The 16,926-nt window shown below is 45.0% G+C and overlaps 1 long non-coding RNA gene across 1 annotated transcript; it reads right to left on the bottom strand.

The window, feature by feature from the left end:
• Window positions 1–1,172: 1,172 nt before the first annotated feature.
• Window positions 1,173–16,384, bottom strand: LOC147633421 (uncharacterized). Its single transcript, XR_015267113.1, has 3 exons — window positions 16,216–16,384; window positions 1,641–2,185; window positions 1,173–1,542 (listed from the first exon to the last, which is right to left on the bottom strand). It is a non-coding gene; the product is annotated as an uncharacterized LOC147633421 (long non-coding RNA).
• Between the last annotated feature and the right edge of the window lie 542 nt (window positions 16,385–16,926).

Here is a 16,926-nt window from a genome sequence, read left to right as displayed (position 1 = left end):
ACAAAGCTCTCTAAAGTTAGCCTATTGCATTTTTGTGGATTATAATCTAAACTTCTATGTATGTTTGATAATGTGAATAAGTTGGACTTGTGCTTGAATACAACTCTATTTTCTTTGCATCCCATACTAATGTTCAGATTGAACTTCTTCTTTGATAGCATTCTCAAGGTAAGAATAAGTTAGGATTCTACATGATTTATCTGAAATATTGAAGATCCTTTAAGTATACAACAAGTTTGTGATTCCAATTACAACATGATCAAGAAACAAAATAGACATTGAAGGGTGATATTGAAGATCCTTTAAGTATACAACAAGTTTGTGATTCCAATTACAACATGATCAAGAAACAAATAGACATTGAAGGGTGAATACGACTATAATGCATTTTCGGGACCAAAGTTGAAATAGTCACAATCAAAATCTTGTTAATAATGATTAATCTTATGTCTAGTTGGGATTCAACTTGAATTATCTAAATATTGAACCTTAAAGTATACAACAAGATTGTAATTCCAATTACAACATGGCCAAGGAACAACTGGACATTTAAGGGTGAATATTAGAACTATAATGCATTTTGGGGGCCAAAATTGAAATAGTTACAATCAAAATCTTATTAATAATGATTAATCTTATGTCGAGTAAAATGTGTTTTACATATCTCTTTTTGGCATGAATCATCATTTCGCTGCTAACTACATCTTTTAAAAATGAACCATATCACTCCTAAATGTAAATCATTTTTTGATTCATATCACACTATTCTTTTCAATAATGATCTTGGAGTACCCGTGGGAAAACATCCCAACTTAGTATTTATATAACGATAAGGTAATGCTTTCTAAAGTTGGCAAAGAGCCATTTTTAACTTTACTAGCTTCAGATTGTTTACGTTAGGATGTGATATCTAATACTAGAAACTAGAATAAAGTTTGAATGTCTATAAATATGATTGTTAGCATGTACTATAAAGGTCACATGTACTTAAAATGACAATATTTTCCAGGATCATTAAAGTGATACTAAAAGTAGTTGTATTAAAGAAATTGGCATGATATGTTTCACTCTTATGATACATTTTTTTTTTCAAGGTAGGGGTCAGAAGCAAGCAAGCTCGTTCTGAGACTCAAACAGAGAAACACTTTTGTCATTAGCTTCGTCGTCTCTTATGATACAATGGTGCTTACATACAAAGCCATAAATGCCACTTTGCACAAGTATACACCTTGAGGAAATGGCCATGCATCATCCTAGATAGAGGAAACTGTGGACCAAATTGTCCTTTTTATATGTACAAAATGATGAGAATAGAGAAATATATCAAACTTGTTCATCAAGTCAATAAATCTTCCATTATTTTCCTTAAGCAAGCTTGCACTCTAACCCCCATGAAGCTAGGTGTAGATAAAAAGTGAATGCATCTACCTCACATGTCATTATCTACGAGGATCGAAGTTATCATCATTGAAGTATGAGGAGCAAAGAAGCATTGTCTTTTTGTTGGTAGCAGGTAAGCTTGAAGAATGCCCATATTGATCCCTGATCACAAGCTAAGTACAAATTAGTAATTGGATCATTAGTAATGAGTTTAAAAAGTAAACAAATGATTATAAGAATTTTAAAAATATAAAATTTACCTCTAGCAAGGAGCACCCATTGTAATCACATACGAAGGTAAGCTTGCAGAATGGGCATATTGATCCCTGAGTTTAATGAGCCTTAAATATTACAATATTGAGACATGTGCACTTGACAAGTTTTTTTGGTCATTACTATCACTCAATTATTACTTTTCTGTTTAGCTTATTTACATTTGTTTTTTGATTCATATATTAGTGATTAGTGATCCTCTTCATTAACTATATTACTGATTGACATTTGAAATCAATCACTCTTTAATTTGGAACCATATTTTAGTGTAAAATAGCTATGAACAGAGGCGCATTTCTTGGCTATGCTCTTGCACCTATACAAAGAAGCTTGCTGTGGAGAAGTTTGATTATTGGATTCCGAATTTTTATTTTGGATGGGCTTGATTGCATCTTGATAACTTGAAGGAGCACTTTCTCTTCTACTTCGCATATGATTACTTGATTGCAAATTCCTACTTTCATTGATGTATAGTGTTTCCTCATAACTTGGTGGTGCACTTCCTCGCCTTGTGTGTACACTTGTTGATTCCCTACAATAGAGAAAATTTCTCTCGCTCGCTCTCTCACTCTCGCTCTCGCTCTCTCTCACACATACACACACTACATTTACACGAATCTAAACATGTGCATACATGAAGACAGTATGTGAGCACACCAAGTGTGTGTTGAGCACTTGTATATTAAATAGGGCTCTACATGCACATGCATGTGATCCTTTGGAAAGTTATTTTTTTCCAATGAAAAATCCTTTCTGTCAGTGAAAATAAGGACATCCACCAATAAGCGAACTGCAACCCTCCAAGGGCATGAAGGGTACAATGCAAAAGGACCTCCTTGGCTGGCCCCTCTCGGAGGGAGACTACACGGAGGAGGAGGGGAGGGGGGAGGCGCCTCTTTGGGGTTTGACCATCGGCCCCTAGGCGGAGAAAGCACTTGGGGAGTGGATCATCCTCGTTCCTATAAGTCCCCTGTTCTGTTGCAAAGTTGATGTGGAAGAAGCTGAGGAGGTAGGTCTCCTGCACCTCCACCTCCACCTCCACCTCCTCCTCCATATCGTACGAGCCATCTGGCTCTCTGTGATTGGAGCAATCAAGCTCCAACCTCGCTACAGGGCTAGGCCTGATGGTGTCCATGGGGTGGTATAGGTTGCCAATGCATTGGTAAAATCTGATGAGCTGGTCCCAAATAGTGGTACCCACTGACACGCAGTCCCACTCCTTGTCAGAGGCCGCACTCGGTGGAAAAGAGAAGACGGCGGCCCCAACCTTGTAAGACCACACAAAAAAGAAGAGGGCCTACCACCTCCGCGTAGGAGCTCGCAAGCTCGCCTCGGATCAAAGGGCACTTAAAGAATGCAGTGTCCACCAGGTGTTTCATAATCCGAAAGAAGCCACTAAAGGGTCACCAGTGATAGAGCTGAACATAGTAGCAACGAAACCTGTTTCAAATCATATGAAACCGACTGAAACTTTTACGAAACGTTTCAGAATATGAAACTCGTTTTTTATTCACCTAAAATTTTTAAGGCCCAAAAACCTTATATGCGAGTTTCATACATATGCATTTTCGAAGCACATTTTTTCTCATTGGTTGCTACTCGACTTGCACACGCACGTCCTTTCCTGCCTGCCGATGACTAGTCGACCATCTTGAGAAGGATGCTTCAGCCTTGGCCATGGCCTAAATACATATTTTCATGTATATTCTAAACTTATATTTTTTACATTTTTTGTATGATACTTTTTTTGGACATTCCTTTTTTGCTTGGTACTGACTAGTTGACCATCTCAACAAGGACGCTTGAGCCTTGGTCATAGCCTAAATACATATTTTCATGTATATTCTATATTGAAAAATATATATATTTTTGCATTTTTTGTATGAAACGTTTCAAAAAAATATGAAACTTCTGAAACCTTTTTGAAACCCGTTTCAGGCGTTTCTGAAACTTCTGGTAACTATGGAGCTGAAACAGGGGAGGCGGCGATAGTCATCTCCACAAGGTCGGAGAAACACCGAATCAATTGATGCTGAGTGGGGTTCGAGGGTCAAGAGGTGTGAAAAGGAGTCCACTTGTGTCGATTCCACAGGAAGGGAGGGTTCCCCCTGCCGGGGATCCAACTGAAGTGGGCCACCTTGGTTTGGTGACCACCCTCGTGCGGGAGGGCCTGGCCCCTGGGGGGGGGGAGCGTTGGTACAAGGTAAATTGGGCCCTCATATGGGACTCCTCTGAGGTAGTGGGATCCCTAAATCCTCTGGTGACTCTACGGAAGAATCGTGTGGTAAATGCAAGTAACGGTTTGCCATGGAAACCGTCAGGTGAGTGGCCCCCTCTGTCTAGCCGTCTCTGTTGTGGGTGACAGTCAGGGGTCAGCCAGCGCTTTGATGCCATTTGCTATTGCTCATGCCCCTGCCAGGGGGCGGCATTTGCTGGTCTGCTTCCAAAAATTAATAATTGAGGTCATCCTTGGTCGAGGTAAATGGAGCAAGGAGTCCTCCGAAAGGGAAAAAGACCAGAAGACGCAGTCCAATTGCCTAACGTATAGAGCGCGCTGACTGGGAGAGCGGCCAAGGAGGAGAACACTGGGAAACGGGGAAAGGGGCAAAACAGGGCCGCTGAAACTGGGGGGAAAGGATGGTCAAGGAGAGAAAAGGACATATAATTTTATTTTATTTTATTTTATTTGGGGGGGGGGGGTGCGGAAGGGGCATGCAGTGTGGACAGAGAACTGGACAGAGAACAGGAGATGGGGAACAAGCAAAGGGCAGGACGAAGAGGGGCAAACTGAAAAGTGGGGTGGAAGCGGGACACAGAGAGAGGAAGAAATGCAGGGATGGAGAGGACCAAACAGACGGAGAAAGGGAGTCCGAGCCGAAACGGGTTTTTTTTTTGGGGGAAAGAGGGGGGGGGGGGAGGGGGTAGAGGGCACACAGGATGGAGCCAGGCAAGGGGGCTGCTCACTCAGCTAGCGGGGGGAGCTCCTGCTCAGTAACAGATCATCTTTGCCGGACATTATCTTCCAAATGTGAGACCCCCTTTGGATATTGTCTTTTTAACCCATATTTGAGATGTAATACTTCGATGTTTGCACTTGAAAAGCTTCTTATAATCCAGCACTTCACAATAGAAGGGTTGTTCAACAACACTAAACTTACCTTGCTGTCATGAGTGTCGCAACAGCTTGCCAAATGATTGAAGGCTAAAAACTTCCTTTTTTCCAGGGAAAGACACAGCGAAGGCTAAAAACTTGCTTTTTCCAGGGAAAGACACACAGCCGAGTGCCACAAGGGGGTACCACCCTTCCAAATATTGCTGTTTTGCCATTGCTGCTGCCCGCTCAGAAGTGATGACTAATTCTGAGGGTAAAGGCAGAATGGGAACATTAGGCTGGTCGGGACATAACAGTCTCAACCCTTGTGTGGCATAATCTGCAAATCCTCTCCTCCCAAGGTCTCCATATAAGCTCTCCATCTCTGAATATGCACCATGCCTGCCTTGTAGGCGGTGGGAGGATACCCATAGCTGGCCACTCGCGATCCGCATGGCATGTGACCTGTGAATACCCAGGTAGCATGGTTGTTGGATGAAGCCATCTTGTGGAAACTCAGGTGTATCATGCTCCAGTGTCACAAGCTTTCGTGAGGACTCCAAGGCAAGCCTCCGGTATCTGTGGGGGCTCGTCGTGCTGATGCAGTGGAGGTAGGTGGGTGGAGCTAGGTGATTGTCTGAAAAAGTGCGTCTACCACCACTGGGGCTGCAGCGAACTCTGCCTGAATAATTGCATGTGGGACTGATGGTTTGCTGTGAATCATGCGAGAGAACATCATTAGCTCGGGCCTCTCCACACACTACCAATCCCGGTCTGCTTATTGTCCCCAAAAAGGTGCTCCATACATCAAGACTGGTGTCAAAGAGCCACAACCCTTGATCCTAGTCTCCTCGAAATGGGCCTGGAAGCACTGTCACTCAAGTAGGGCCAAAGCTGCATATCCCCGTGTCACTCTAGCGCATGCTGCTGTGGTTGTGGTAAAGCAGGGGGGCACTAAAAGTAGCTCTGAGGTACACATATGATGGCACAATCTCCATCGGGGCTCCCCTGTACCTGAAGCTCAATCTGGATGTGTAGGGGCGGGAAGTGTTGAAAACCATGATCTTTGTTTTACCAAGGTTAACAGTGAGATCTCATTGTGTACAGAAAACCTATAGAGCATCAAGGTGTCTCTGAAGCCCCTCGACTGAATCTGGTATGAGTACAATGTCATCTTCATAGAGTAGGAGGGGAATGAGTATGCCTGCAAGTGGAGCGCATGGCCTGCCTAATCTGTCAATGAAGCTCGAGATCTCATCAATATAAAGGCCAAAGAGGGTCGGTGATAAAGGGCAGCCCTGTTTCATCCCAATAGTACTAGAGATCTCGTGTGACATCCCCCTGCGGCGCTCACACCCGTCCTGTGAGTGACTGACTCCTATAAAGAGCGATGATGCTCCAAATAATGTTGGATGAAGCCCCAATCTCCTATAGGCACTAGAGTAGTCGAGCTCGGGGGGAACAGTATCAAAAGCTTTGCAGAAGTCCACAAAGCAGCAATAGATGCTCTGATAGCATGTTCTGCCCTCCTCAATGATGGCTTGAAGGGTGAAGATGTGGTCAAGGGTAGAGTAGCTCCTCCGGAAGCCTGCCTATTCCCTCTCTCTCTGCAAAGGAATTGAGCTCTATCTCTAGCATTGATCCATGTGTGGGCCAATCGTGATCATCCTGCAGTTATTGGGGTCAGGTGTTAGTGGACTGGGAAGGTGGGAATCCCTCACACAAGGCTCTATTGAACATGTAGGCTAGTAAGGGTGCAAGTGTATGGGAGATGTACTCGGAGGTGAGTCCCTCGTGATCCGGTGCTCGCCCATTACATAGTCTATGAATGGCTATCAATACCATGCCCAGAGAAAGAAAGAAATAAAGTTATATTAAACGTCTTCAAAAGACCCAATGGGTCTCTGAGACCAAAAGTGATACAATAGTGTCCATGTAATCTCATCATGGTACAAAAGACAACAAAGGCTAGAGCTATGAGCTGGGAATGTCAAATCCGAGCCGTATGATACAAAATGGGACCATCATCATCATACAGCCTACGGAGCTAACCCCATGGTGCCATCAAGGATATCAAGCATGGGGTTAGCTTGTAGAAGGCTCTGCAGATCCATGGGAAGGTGTGGTGCTGTGTGTCTCCAAGATCTCCTCAAGTTGGGGCTGATTGACGAGGTCCAGGGAGTCTGGGGCGTCAGGCTCGCTGTAGTGCCGTGGCCCAATCTAGAGTCACACCAAAGTGGGGTCTAGCGGGGGGTCGGGCACCTGAGAATGTGCGGCTCGATGAGGTTGTGGGTATCTCATCGTGGCGTCCCCTTGTGGTCGGAAGAATTGAGTGATGGTTGCCTAGGGGGCAGGATAGATGTCTCCCACAGGGTCTCGACTCCCTAATTACTGAGTCTCTGTGGCGATGAAGCTCTAATATGAAGAGGCTTATGCACAGCTGATCTGGGTAATCCATGATCCCAGATAAGGGTCCAAACCCCTCTCTGAAGGGACAGTGGAACCTCCCTCGAATCTCATAATACACAATGCACCTGCATATGAAGTGCTCCTCTGACTCGACCTCCCGCTAGCACATAGCGTGTATCCTCTCCTCATGAGGTATCTGCATGGCTCTCCCTGTCTCTATCTGTAAACCGGCCTTCAGAAACCAAAGGGCAGTGGAACAAACACTCGCACATAAAACACTTCAACGCCATTGAGGACCTAGAAAAGGAAAACAAACAGGGGGAGCTAGAGTGCTCCTGCAAAAAGTACACGGACACCGATTGGCCCCAAATCGCAGTGGCGCCCCTTGCGGTATTTCTTTAATTGATTATAAGAGCTTTGATTACAATATAAAGCTGGTAATTCAGCCGTCCCAGTAGAACACCTGAAGCCTGCAAAGAACCTGCATCTGGCTTCCTGTCCACACAGCATCCACAAATAAATCCAGCCATTGTTCACATCGAAAGACACTCTCACATTGAGTCTGCATACAGAAGCTTTCTCCCATGATCAAGGCTGCCACAACCATCCATAGCCTCTCACACTATGAACAGCATCACACCCTGACACATCCAGTGCTCCTGCATCACAACACAGACTCCCAAACTGTCTCTCAAAAGAGTATCACAGCACAGCATACCATACAGTCGACACACCTGTACAAACCCTCTCTACCTTCCAAGGATACTATCCATCTCTGTCATGGATTTCCTGTCCCTTGTCCTATCAGTAGCAAGGCTGTACCATACATGTGTCCACTCCTGTACCTTCTGCCTGCATGTGACCTATCTCCTGGAGAAACCCAAACACATGTCTCGTCGAGAAAACCTACGACCTGTTTCCACATGAAACCCTTAGGCCTGTTTCCCTTTGAAACTTCTGTCCTGTTTCCATACATCTAGTTACCTGTTCCCTCATGAAACATTTGGCAACATAGAGATGCCCATAACTGTAGGTCCCTCTGTTCCTTTCTAGCAGGAAGAAAGCCATCTGCTCCATGAGCACGCAGCCATACGAGCTTGCATCACTCCCATGCCAAGAAACATAACCACAAGACCTGTACTTGCAGTCAAAAACCCAAGCACATAGCTGAATTTGCGACCAAACAAAAACAGCCCATAAACTGTCCCAAAACAGTCCCGAATCAAAGCATAGAAAGGCTGAAAGTTCCATCAGTTGAACGCCATCGACATGATGTCTATGTTCATGGAAAAACAGCCCTTGTCCACCTTTGTGTCCAGAGAAAACCAACCCTTGTCTACTCTTCAGCAGAGGGAGAGAGAGAGAGAGAGAGAGAGAGAGAGAAAGGAGGCCTGTGTCTCTGTTCTGAAGCACAGCACAGCAGCCAGCCCTTTAGTCTCCAAAAAGCATGCGCCTGAAGCTTCTGTAGCATAGCCCGCCTGCAGCCCTTCCAAAAAGCATGATATGACCAGCAGCGCAGACTTCCTGTAGCTATACCTGACTGCGCCACCTGTACTTGCATCGCCTGAATCTGCACCTGCAGAGCAGTCAGACCTGCCACGTGGGTTGTACTTGCAGACAGCAGCCGTACACAGACCTGCCACGTGGGCTGTACCTGCAGACAGCAGCCGTACACTACCTGCATAGGCCTATCCATGCGCAGCCAGCATGCAGTCCACCTCTTCCCAGAAAAGCACACGCTTCCTCTTCAGATAGGCGCCTGAATATCCAGATGAGCAGCCCTCCTGACTGGAAAAGCACACCCACACAAAAGATAGGCGCCTCCTTGCTTTTTCTGCCCAACAGCCCCTCTTTTACCAAAAAGCTCAACGTGGCCCCAAAATAGCTTATGGGCCACGTTTCTTTAATGAAAGGCTTAATAAATGATTTTAAAGGTTTTTAAACCTTCAAAGCTAAAATCTCTTTGCCCCCTTTCACACATGGGGTTATCCACACATGGACTTCCATCTTCACTCCCACCTGATGCCATTCACACTGTCCACCATGTCCCCGTGCACATCCGCATCTTGTCCAGAGAAAAACACAGGGTCGTGACATACCCCCCTCTTGAAAAATGGCAAGCATCCTCGATTGCACTCAATGGCACAGTAAAGCATCTTATGAGTAAAAACACCCCATATGGCAAAAACAATGGCCTTCCAATGCATCTGGGTGATAAAACAATCATCCTGCACAATAAGCCACATTGTCCTCTTGCTTGTTCCTTCAGAACCTACAGCAAAAGTCTAAAACCAAATGGAAACACGTTACCTGTGTTAGCCAAAAACAAAACCATGCATCATTCTACATATGACACACATATGCATTCGCAAACAATATGCTCCTCAAAATGCTCTACCTACTCCAAAGTAACAGTCTAAGGGCTGCTCGCAAGCCTTACGCCCATGGGCATCCCGCAGGACCCACGACTGAAGGTAAAACATGAGCATATGCAAGCACTCAATGCATCCAAACACTACATCTACCAAGTACTTTCCCACATGTCTCATGGCCATCCCGCAGGAGTCACACCCATGAACATAATAAAGCACTTGATATATCATACCAACATACATGCAGCACTCAACACAATGCAGAGTATTTCCCAATGTATTCTCAATGATACCAGGATCCAATGGCACCAGAATACAAAAATACCTCTACCTCAAAAAGTGTATGCATACATGCACAAATAGAGTTCGATCCATATTTCCATGAACCAAACCAACTCTAGGACTGCTCGCAAGACTTATGTCCTCCATAGAGTTATCCATAGTTGCAGTTATAGTTCCAGGTGCGCGCGACTGCCAACTTTACCATCATCTCGTGTGTCTAGAACACAATATCATAGAAGTCCCATAAGCAGATGTACTGTCAGCCTCAGTACCTTCGGGTGAATACAAAGATGTCACCAAGCGACTCCTAGATAACAACTGAGCCTGTCTGTAACAAGGGAGCGGAGGTGCTACCCCCCTCTTGAGCATCAGGCAATACTCCAGACCTATGCTCTGCTGAACCTGAATGAGCCGTAACAAGAGTCGACTCCAACTCATAGGCATCAAGATAAAGCTGCAACTCCTGAGGTGAATCTGCTAAGTCACCGTCCTCCATCCACTTTGCATCCATCAGTGAACCTCCTCCATCCACTTCGTATCCATCAGTGAACAGCTCTTGAACTTCACAGGATAGCGATGGGAAACTTTACCCTGTACCTTTCTTTCCTCATATGCCAATATCTGCTCGGGAATAAGAACCTCGTCAAGTTCCTCCACTTCCATCTGAGCCTCATCTGATACATCCTCAGGCACCCAAAACCTGCTTGCACTCCACCCAAGTGGTAAGCACAAGTCCTCGATGAAGCATAGTAGATCACCACTGCTAAACATAGAAAGAAACTGTCTTCCGAACCCATGAAGCCTCTATGAAGATACCACCGGTGACAAACTGTCGAAAGCCATAGCCTTCAACGCATCTCCTGCACCATAACACTTCAACTGCTTCTTGTTCCTGGCCGACTACTTCTTGTCCTTGGTGTCTTTTCTCCTGAGCTTCATCTTCAGCTCTTGCTCTTCACCTCATATAGGCAAAGACACAAAATCCTGTACTGTGTCCTCCACTTCCTTTTCACTTTCCTCATGTTGAAGCTTTTGATGTGACTCTCATGAGACAACCACGAGCTCGCCCCCTTAGGAAAGTTGGCGATTGTCCCGACCAAAGCAACCATGGACTCGCCTCCTTGAGAAAGTCGACGATGTGTCCCGGCAACGGAACCTTGTAAACCGGCCTTCAAAAACCAAAGGGCGGTGGAACAAACACTCGCACATAAAACACTTCAACGCCATTGAGGACCTAGAAAAGGAAAACAAACAGGGGGAGCTAGAGTGCTCCTGCAAAAAGTACACGGACACCGATTGGCCCCAAATCGCAGTGGCGCCCCTTGCGGTATTTCTTTAATTGATTATAAGAGCTTTGATTACAATATAAAGCTGGTAATTCAGCCGTCCTAGTAGAACACCTGAAGCCTGCAAAGAACCTGCATCTGGCTTCCTGTCCACACGGCATCCACAAATAAATCCAGCCATTGTTCACATCGAAAGACTCTCTCACATTGAGTCTGCATACAGAAGCTTTCTCCCATGATCAAGGCTGCCACAACCATCCATAGCCTCTCACACTATGAACAGCATCACACCCTGACACATCCAGTGCTCCTGCATCACAACACAGACTCCCAAACTGTCTCTCAAAAGAGTATCACAGCACAGCATACCATACAGTCGACACACCTGTACAAACCCTCTCTACCTTCCAAGGATACTATCCATCTCTGTCATGGATTTCCTGTCCCTTGTCCTATCAGTAGCAAGGCTGTACCATACATGTGTCCACTCTTGTACCTTCTGCCTGCATGTGACCTATCTCCTGGAGAAACCCAAACACATGTCTCGTCGAGAAAACCTACGACCTGTTTCCACATGAAACCCTTAGGCCTGTTTCCCTTTGAAACTTCTGTCCTGTTTCCATACATCTAGTTACCTGTTCCCTCATGAAACATTTGGCAACATAGAGATGCCCATAACTGTAGGTCCCTCTGTTCCTTTCTAGCAGGAAGAAAGCCATCTGCTCCATGAGCACGCAGCCATGCGAGCTTGCATCACTCCCATGCCAAGAAACATAACCACAAGACCTGTACTTGCAGTCAAAAACCCAAGCACATAGCTGAATTTGTGACCAAACAAAAACAGCCCATAAACTGTCCCAAAACAGTCCCGAATCAAAGCATAGAAAGGCTGAAAGTTCCATCAGTTGAACGCCATCGACATGATGTCTATGTTCATGGAAAAACAGCCCTTGTCCACCTTTGTGTCCAGAGAAAACCAACCCTTGTCTACTCTTCAGCAGAGGGAGAGAGAGAGAGAGAGAGAGAGAGAGAAAGGAGGCCTGTGTCTCTGTTCTGAAGCACAGCACAGCAGCCAGCCCTTTAGTCTCCAAAAAGCATGCGCCTGAAGCTTCTGTAGCATAGCCCGCCTGCAGCCCTTCCAAAAAGCATGATATGACCAGCAGCGCAGACTTCCTGTAGCTATACCTGACTGCGCCACCTGTACTTGCATCGCCTGAATCTGCACCTGCAGAGCAGTCAGACCTGCCACGTGGGCTGTACTTGCAGACAGCAGCCGTACACAGACCTGCCACGTGGGCTGTACCTGCAGACAGCAGCCGTACACTACCTGCATAGGCCTATCCATGCGCAGCCAGCATGCAGTCCACCTCTTCCCAGAAAAGCACACGCTTCCTCTTCAGATAGGCGCCTGAATATCCAGATGAGCAGCCCTCCTGACTGGAAAAGCACACCCACACAAAAGATAGGCGCCTCCTTGCTTTTTCTGCCCAACAGCCCCTCTTTTACCAAAAAGCTCAACGTGGCCCCAAAATAGCTTATGGGCCACGTTTCTTTAATGAAAGGCTTAATAAATGATTTTAAAGGTTTTTAAACCTTCAAAGCTAAAATCTCTTTGCCCCCTTTCACACATGGGATTATCCACACATGGGCTTCCATCTTCACTCCCACCTGATGCCATTCACACTGTCCACCATGTCCCCGTGCACATCCGCATCTTGTCCAGAGAAAAACACAGGTGTGACACTATCCTCAGACGGTGCAATGACACCCGCAACTGGCCCACTGCAATCCACATGGCATGTGACATGTATATGTCAAGACATCTGGCCCTCAAAATGAAACCATCCTCTCTAAGCCTCCTAAAAGTATCCATGTAGTAATGCCGTTTGTGTTAGAGTGGCTCATGTGTTGTGATCCAGGTATCATGTATGTATAGTCCCAATAAATCATATCTATCACCCGGTTCCTGTCATCCAAGAGAGAGAGAAAGAGAGAGAGAGAGTTAAATTAAAAGTCTTCAAAAGACCCAATGGGTCTATGAGACAAAAAGTGATACAATATTGTCCAAGTAATCTCATCATGGTACAAAAGAAAACAAAGACGAGAGCTATGAGTTGGAAATGTCAAATCCTAGCTATATGATACAAAGTGGGACCATCAGGACCATCATCATCATACAACCTATGGAACTAACCCCCCCAATAGGGGGGAGGGGGCCATCAAGGATATCGAGCATGGAGAGAGAGAGAGTCGTGTATGAATTTTGGAAAGGTGGTGGCCATTGACCACCTTAGCCTTGGCCACACCTCTCCCATAAGTGGGGAGGGTGCCAACAAGAATGTCCACACCTTTTTTAATAAAGGGGCTCCTGCCCAATAGTGCGCAGTCCGCCATTTCAATAAAATGGTCCAACTTACTTATGACCTGTCCGCCCACACTTTAATGAAGCTTAAACCTACAAAACAGAAAAATAAACCAAAACTTTTGTACAAATAAACAAAGAGTTTAGAGTCACACTTATCACTGGTACAAGCAAGATCAGAATACAGTTTCATGCACATGGTTCACGGGAGGGCATCCCCTGCCCGTAAACTGGGACATGTAGATCTTTCAAGCAATAAAACATTTCACACAAAAACGGTTCTAGGCATGCAGATCTGGTAAGAACCAGGGTGTCAAAACCAAATGGTGACACCTTGGATGACCATCTTGGCACTACAGGCTTCAAATTTGATGCTCATGCTTGTTCTTGTGTCAAATCCCTTAACTTTTGGAGTCAAACTAAAGCGGGTCAGCTGAGCGGCATGCATAGTATTCACATCCTCTGTGTTGCCACTGTCAAACAGGACAACAACTAAATGGCCACCAACGTTGCCAAAACACTTGCTACTCTTGGTCTTGATTCATCATTCCCCTCTTGCTTGTCTTCTAGCTCCCGGCTAACAATAGCACTAACCAAAGTACTGGGAGCTGGAGACGGGGGTCACGTGGTGGGTGTGAGAGTAGCCACGGGCTGACTCACCACGACTGTTGTGGAGGCAGGGGCTAGGATAGGGATCTAGGTCTTCCTGGAGCATTTTTCCATCTTCTGTACTGCTAGACAGCACTGGGATGCTTGCGCGTTTTCCTCCAGATGACCTTCTACATGCAGCGTTTCGCTACACAGCAGGTCGCTTTGCTTCTTAATCCTTCCTGCTTGTGATTTCTGGCCTCTAGGGGCCCCGGGCATGCACACAAGCAATGGGTTCTTGCAGGGACGAGAGAGTTGCCAAGGCAGACTTGTGGAGAACCTATAAATATGGTTGGAGTGCCTGAGGATCTGGCGCCCAGGACAGAGGGGTCACGTATGTGAAACGCAGGCAAATAATGTATTTTTTGTCTGTCCTGGGCACCATTTTTCCTCATCCTCCACATAGCTCACATCATAGGGATGTGATCAGTGTCCATATACCTGCAGTATCCTAAAGAGAGAACAGGTGCACATATGATCTCAACCATTGAATGGCGGTGAACAAACAAGATCTAATTAATAAGGAGCAGCATATTCCTGCAACTAGAGTTAAGTAATGATTGACAAAAGAAATTTACTTGTGTCGGTTAGCAGCTGCCTTAAGCCTTATTTCTGCAACCTTGTTCTTATCATTGAGAAGTGCCAGCAACAACCCAGCTTTTTTCTGTACATTTACCCCTTGATCTTTCTCACAAGGTGGTGGGGGCTCAATGTACTCAAAATCTGTGCTCAGGGCCTGTGGCCACAATCAGCCCAGCATACTTCCACAATTTGTTCCAATTTCTAAAATTCTATAGGTAGATTTGAAAAGTTTATGGTTCAAGTGTGAGGCACATTCTAAATTTCAATATATGAATGCATATATAAATGTATCTATAAATATCCACATACATACATACGTACATACATGCATGCTTGCATATGTATGTGCATGCCACTAGAATAGAAGCAAACATATTATGCTCGATCAGGGGTTATTGGAAGCACACACAGGACTCAGTTATTTCAAATTTTCATTAGAATAGTCATCACTGGAATAGAACCATACATTTTAGGATCAATCCTCAATCAGGGGTTATTGGAAGCACATGCAGGACTCAATGATTTCAAATTTTCCTTATATTCATCATATGAGGGAAAAAAAAGGTTTTTAACGTGAGCTCATCACAGGCGTAGGGTTCAGGATTAAAAGAGAGGAAGACTCATGCACTCAAGAGTGGTTATGATTAGATTTAGAAGCCACCAGAAGCCTCGTGGATTTCGAGTGTCGAATTTTCAATATATGAATAGGAAGCTTGCATAATTTCCCGAACTTGACGTGAACCAAAGTGTGATCTTAGCGTTCCAAGAGCCTACTCACAGGGAGTCAAACCATCAACTCCATCATGCTCACAGAAGGGTACCCAATTGGACAAACGCACCGTTATAGATAGAAAGAGGAGGTTTTCCTATTGATTCTGGAGTCCGACAAAAGTCTCACTGATTTCTAATGCCAATGAGAAGCTGGGTCCCTCAAATCACGCCAGCCGCCATCATGGTTGGGTTTAACCGTGGCGTGCACTCCTGAAGCAGTGCCACAATCACAGTATAGGGTTTTTGGCACAAAAGCTGATCATCAGCTTGTGGCTTGTGAAGAGAGCTGATGCTTTGGCACCCCATAAAGAGCTGATCCATCAAGCCTGGAAACATGATCCTCCTCCTTGTGGAACCTGTCTGCCTCTATGATGACAAAAAAAAGGGCCAAGGGCTGCAGCCTCCTGCCTGAGACCGTTTCCGAAAAGTCACAGTGCTGGGTCAGCAGATACCAAATCTGCACTATTGAATCCATCTGCAAGAAGTGCATTTGCCTGTCACCATCCTCATTTAAGCTCTGCACATGCTGATGTAAGAAGACCCCTACCTGCCTGGCAACATCTGCCCAGAATGCTGATGTTATCTCAACAATTTTCAGAAATTCTGTGCAGAATGCTGATGTGTAGAAATCTCCACTGCCTCTCCAACATGACTATGATGTCTGAGAACGTCCATGGTCGGCCACAGCTGTCCATTTAAGAAAGAAAAGAAGAGGAAAGAAGAAGAGCAGAATTGGATATCAAAACAAAAAAGACTCACTGATTCCGTGAAGCTCTAGCGATGTCGGCCATGGTGGCTCCATGGGGTCCCCATGGCTCATTGCATGTTGCATCAAGAACCTTCACAACAAAAGAAATTTATCAATAATCAGAATCTATTTCCACAACCCACCCACAAAAACATAATTTATGGAATTTCACACAACCCTAACCAATAAGAATTTACACAGCCAAGTACAAAACCCAAAACAATATATGATTTTATTTTATTTTTTAAGAAATCTCCCCTTGTTTATTTTTCGAAAAAACCAAAAAAGGGAGGTGAAAACAAAAACCTACAAACGGTGCCAAAAATAAAAAATTAACGCTTCTTTAACGACATCCCTTCAATCAGAAAATCCCAAAAAAAAGGAAATTTTAAATTGGAAAATTTGACACATGGATTTTTTAATACCAAAGCTATACACGAAATTGATAGTAACCAGAGTTTTTCTTGGGAAAAAAAATCCACAAAATTCAATGAGAAAAAAGAAAAAAAGAAAAGCAATACCTTCTGCTCGATGTCGGGAATTTTGAGGACCGTTTATTCACTCCTCTTTTTCTGCAAAATAAATAAATAAAACTAGTATTGCACCCGCGCCTTGCTACGGCCGGCCAAGGTTCCATAAAAGAACTATTCCCTCTCTACAACCATCTCTCTCTCTCTCTCTCTCTCTCACACACACACACACACACATGCCCTCTCCCTCTC

The sequence above is a fragment of the Cibotium barometz genome, chromosome 12, assembly GCF_041138505.1.
Source record: "Cibotium barometz isolate CiBa-2024 chromosome 12, ASM4113850v1, whole genome shotgun sequence".
NCBI lineage: Eukaryota > Viridiplantae > Streptophyta > Polypodiopsida > Cyatheales > Cibotiaceae > Cibotium > Cibotium barometz.
Note: the sequence above shows the minus strand (reverse complement) of the source record. Positions and strands in the feature narration are given on the sequence as shown.